This window comes from Corvus brachyrhynchos, unplaced genomic scaffold, assembly GCF_000691975.1.
Source record: "Corvus brachyrhynchos isolate BGI_N302 unplaced genomic scaffold, ASM69197v1 scaffold395, whole genome shotgun sequence".
NCBI classification, from domain to species: Eukaryota; Metazoa; Chordata; class Aves; order Passeriformes; family Corvidae; genus Corvus; species Corvus brachyrhynchos.
The window spans coordinates 1,347,529-1,352,911 of NW_008238340.1; the positions used below are offsets into that span (position 1 = coordinate 1,347,529).

Genomic DNA, 5,383 nt, shown 5'->3' on the forward strand with positions numbered 1-5,383 from the left:
CAGAACTGAAAGGAGACCTATAAAAAGCAATAGTAATGGTTACTGCTTTACTATTCTCTGCTCCTTGGTATCAACAGGCTTCCAAATGCAATTCCTGAATTAGGTACATACAGAGGAAAAACTCCTCAGTAGAGCATCTGGCTCTATTTCAGTCTGCTGCTAACAGGGACTGTGCACCTGCAATGACTCTCTGTAGTCTCTGCAACCTTCACTGAAAACCCAAAAACAACAAAAGACTTGGTTTCATTGAAGTAAAGCAGTGTAATTCCAAAAAGTGTTTTGGAATCTTTTTCTGTCTAATATGAAAACAAGATCAGCTTTATAGTAAAATCAGCAGCCAAAAATACATCAGGGTAACAGCGAATGCAAGCCTTCTGCCAGGTCTTCATTGTCAGATCCCGGGTGGCAGCAGTGAAGGCTGACTCATTTTTTGGGAGTGACTAACAGACACTGTGTGAGTTCCTCCCCAGACTTGGACGACCTTTCAGTAATTTGGGAAAACGGACAGGTGGGTGATGTTACAGAACATGTTGCAAACTGAAGCTCTTTTCTTGGGAACTCTCTGGGCCTGTTAGCTATTTAAATAAGAATGCTAGACTGCATGCAGATACATGATTTGAATAAAGGCTCCGTCTCAGAATATTTTAGTTGCAGAATTTCCTATAACAGTGATATTTGCAACCTGACTTTTAACGGAAATAGCACAAAATATTTTATCCGTAATAAATGACTCAAAGCATTTTCTGTCTCCTTTAATGGTTCTCTGAGCAACTTATATGTGTATATTATTTATTTATCCTTTAAATGCACCAGAGCTCATGTGCAGATTTTGGAAAGTGCTGATAAGTGACAACATAATTTCCAAGGTGTCCTCATGCCTGGCAGCTTCTTTTCAGGAGTGTCTTTGCCATAGTCTATCAAGGCACATTCCTTGCATGTTGTGTTCTAAAATCCTTAACCAGAATATACAAAACCAAAGCTAAAAGTCCCATGGACTTAGGCTTTGTAGCAAATACACAGATCCCTGCATGGTGAAGGTCCCCGATGTGATGGGGTGAAATCCTGGCAACAGCAGGTTGGGCTGATGCTCCTGTACAGCCAGAGGCTGGGGCACAAGCCACCAGCAGCATCGTGCAAAGAGATCAGAAGCAAATGAAGGAATGTGTGTGACATCTAATGACTGTGGTCACAGGGGCGGCATATCCTGGGAACAGTCTCCTGTTCTCCTCTTTGATGCTGCTCACTGAGTGTGTCACACGCAGCTGGTGGAACAGAGCTTCTGGATCTGCTCTGTGAAGCAGTTTTATTGCTTTTTTGGTAACCTGTTGCTGTATTGCCTCATCACCCACTAATGTCACTTTGCCTAACAGCATCTCATCTTGGTCTAGTTTTATACTGCAGAATTCACATTTCTATTGGCCATGCTGGATAACCTGCAGAAATACTGTAAATAAGGTTTACAAGTATTTTTCCCCATAACACTATTTAAAGTGCTGCAGATAGCTTAGTAATAAGTCCCTCTATGTTTGTTTGATGACCACATTTATTGTTATCGTACCCAACAGATTTTGCTTTCTAGTACATTCGCAGTTTTGAATTTCCTCTTAACACTCAGTCTCTGTTTTTACACCTAAGTTAGACATGCTTGCCACTTCACTACCTCTGCTCACATTCATTTCTTACAGTATTCTGTCACCTGTGATATTATGTCTAATAAGTGATGTTCAAATAGCAGTTTTACAAAAAATACATTGTCAGTGAGATTAGAATGCAGTCAGGTATTTTGGATGCTTTCAGCTATACAACACGAAGTTGCCGAACTGTAATTATTATTGAGAAACTTTGCATTAAGTCATTTCTGGTTACTTTAGAAACACTTTGCTAAAGAAGTGAGCTTTAGGCCATGTTGTTGGGTACAGAAAGTCTGCTCTACAGCAGGATGGCAGCACTGCTCCCTACTGCTGCTGAATCCTGGGATGAGCAGTGCATCGTGGGGGCAAGTCTGGGAATTGAATCATGACTTGGGGTTTGTGTATTCATGATGATGGTTCTTAAGTCTGAATCAAGCTGTGAGCTAGGAGCTAAGGCATAATGGACAGCTTTATAGCTGGGTACTTAGAGGACCATGCCTATTATTTTCAGGTCCTTCCAGCATAGCAAAGTCCCACTGAGGATCAACTGCTGCTGAGGAAAGGTCCTTCTGTAGCCTTACTCCAGCTGATCCTACAGGGCTCCAGCTCCAGTTTCTGTCCACGTGGTGCCACTTTTTTTTAGTACTTATGTTCCCCGTATGCTATGAAGGTTATAAAATAAAAAGCCAGTGAAGGGTGACAGATTGCAGAAAAAGAATGTCTGGATGCTTAATGCAAATTATCCACTATCTTGGCACATCCAATATGCAGATTTTCTTCCTCCCTCTTTTAAAGAAAGACTCCTGTGCCTGGTGAATTGTTAGTACTGAATACCAAACACTATCAAGATGGCTTTTAACATGTCACGCTTGGTTTCCTGACACTTAATGAATCAGCAGGAAAGGAGATTTCTATAGGGAAGAAAGTGCATTATGAAAGGAAGGCTAATAAAAAGCATACACACATACTCTTCCTGCTTCTTAGTGGTTCAAAAAGTGAAACCACTGTAGAACTATGTTTGATTAAATATAGCCCTAATATATGAACACAAAAGGAAAAAAAAGTCTGAAGCTTAGCAGAAATTCTGGAAAGGATTTTAATCCAGATTCCTGTTTAGATTCCCACTGCATTTCCTGATAACTTAAAATGAAAGCTGTTAACTGCTTCAACACTTTCCTTTTCAGTGATAGCATGGAGGGGTCTACAAGCTGCTGCATTACAGCAGCAGCACATTCCTCCTGCCACACAGCCTCTGAACAGTGCCTGCAGCACGAGGCAGAGGCAGCGCAGCCAGGCAGTTACTGGTGCTTCACTGGGTGCTCAAAGGAGAGAAGTGAGGCTGGGGGAAGGTCCACGACTCAGAGTGCAAATGCTGCTCCAATCTCTTTCTGTGAGCTTGGGCTCTCACTTTTCTTCTCCTTCTTCTCTTTTGAAGAAAAGGCAATGAAAACGACCTCCTGATAGTGCCCAGCAGCTCCTCAGTCATTAGCACTGCCAGGACTTCGACCATCAGGAGTAAAGGGATGAAAGATGATCTGAATTATCAGCAGAAAGGCTGCTCAGAATCCAAGGGAAACTTGCACACAGAAATATATGACTGTCCAAGTTTCTTACAATACCCCAGCTACTTCTGCTGCCTTCTGCTGCTGGTGGTATTCAGTCCTCCACAATTTCCAGGCCTGCAGTCCTCCAGTCTTGCAGATATCTTCCTCCTCCCCATCACCTGAACTCTACATCACTGTCTCATCATCACTCTAGACCTAACACCATCAACAGCTGTTTACCTGTTTCCCTCCCTCCCGTTTCTCTACTCTAAGTAAAACTTGTCCCTAAAATATCCTCCCACATTTAAATCTGATCATTTCACCCTTTCTGAATGCTCTTAGACATTTCTCTTTGCCCCTTCAAACATTTTACCTTCCTGGTTTTGTTCCAAAGACCTTGCTCTTCCATACCACCCACCCAGGACACAGCTTACACATACATGTACATGTACAGTACATGAGGAAGCCATTCCCTATACCCTATGTGCTACTCCTCTACCCCAATTTGATAAGTCTTTTGTTACTTGAGTAACAACAATGAGCTCTCCCACATGAAACTGGTAAGTTGGATAGACTGATAAAGCTGGAATATCTAGAATCATCAAGGTCAGGTTTCTGTTTGCCTCTCCCTCCTGATGTATCTTGACAGCCTGCTGCAAGCCCTGGTGTCAGAAGTCCTGCCCTCAGCCACTCCTGACCCACACAAAGTGTTTTAAAAATCCCCAAAGTGCTGCTGGGAGCGTGAGCGGGTCCTTTGTCCAAGTGCCCATTCCTGCCTTGCTGCCCACATTCTTCTCCACCAAGTGTTGACACAGAGAGGTGTTTCCATGGCGATGGTCAATTGGAAATGGCAGCCTTGTCCCTCCAATTTCCACTGCGTTTCTGTTGACAGAAGTAAAGGCCTTGCTCTGATTTCTCAGTTTGGCTGAAGGATATTTCCATTCGATTTATCCTTTCATGCTCAGACGCCCACACACAGTTTGGCTCTGATTTTCCAGCCTTCCGTTTCCACTCATTACTGGTTGTGAAGGACAGGTTTACCTGAGCCTCACTGCTGGGGACAGCAGTGACACCCCCTGAATGCTAATGTCCTGCACGGACTCTCACGGGTTTTTTGCTCGGAGCCGTTCTTTAAAGGGATGTCTGTCTTCCAAAGCAACACCTTTCCTTGAAGGTTTGCTGAGATGCAGTGGGATGCTCATAGAGAGTGGGCAGACGTGCAGTCCAATGTCCCTTGAAGGGGAGTAGCAGGACACGACTCTTCCGAAGCTGCTCGGAGCAGCACTCCTGCCACTGTTCACAGACGCGTGAAGTCCAATGCTGTTCGCACGTGGACGAGCAGAGTGGAAGCCACCTCTCCCATTCGTCCCGTGCGGTCCTCGCCCTCCCCCGGCTGCGGCTCAAGGGCACCATCAGCATCCTTCCTCCCCCTCCTCCTCCTCTGCGAAGAGCGCCGGGAGCAGCGCCCGGCGGCCGCCAGGTGGCGCCAGCGGATAAGGAACGGGCGGCGGGAGCGGGCCGGGACTGGGATCGGCACTGGGATCGGCACTGGGATCAGGACTGGGATCAGGACCGCGATCAGCACTGGGATCGGGACGGCGTGTCCCGGCGCCCCGGACCCACAGAAGCTCGGCAAAGCCTCTCCATTTCTCTAGTGTTATTTTTTAATTTTCTTTTTTCTCCAGGATTTTTTTTTAAGCAAAAATCCTGCTTGGCCATTTTGGGGAAAAAATTCCTCATAAGCACGGCCCGCACAGAGAGGGCCTTGAGCCTTTCCCAAGGCTCCCAGCCCTCCTTCCCCAGGCTTTCACATCTTGGTGGCACTGCCAGGAACACGCAGACTGACACCTTTGCGGATGCTCTAGGACTGAGTCTGCCAGTAACTACAGCCAAATGTTAACAGGGGACATAAAATACTACAGAAGAACAGGAAACAAAGGCTGGTGTGCCCACAGCCTCCTCAGAGAGGTTCGGCAATTGCTGCATCTGGTTTAATACCCAAGTTTTAAGGGGTCAGGAAACTATTTGGTTTAGGTTTCCTCAAGTTAGTTTCCATTACTGCTAACAGTGGGTTCCTCCTGCTGGCCTGCTGTCAGCACTCGGTGGGATTATTTCACTTTGGTGTCTCCAAACACAGCTGAAAGGCACCAGCTAAAACACAGTTTCTAATTTTGATCTTTTGGCAAAGTGGGACTTTATACATCAGAC

At 45.5% G+C, this 5,383-nt stretch overlaps 1 protein-coding gene across 8 annotated transcripts in view; it reads right to left on the minus strand.

The window, feature by feature from the left end:
- CAMTA1 (calmodulin binding transcription activator 1) overlaps window positions 1–5,383 on the minus strand; it is a 232,511-nt gene that overhangs the window by 46,005 nt on the left and 181,123 nt on the right. The window lies entirely within an intron of this gene.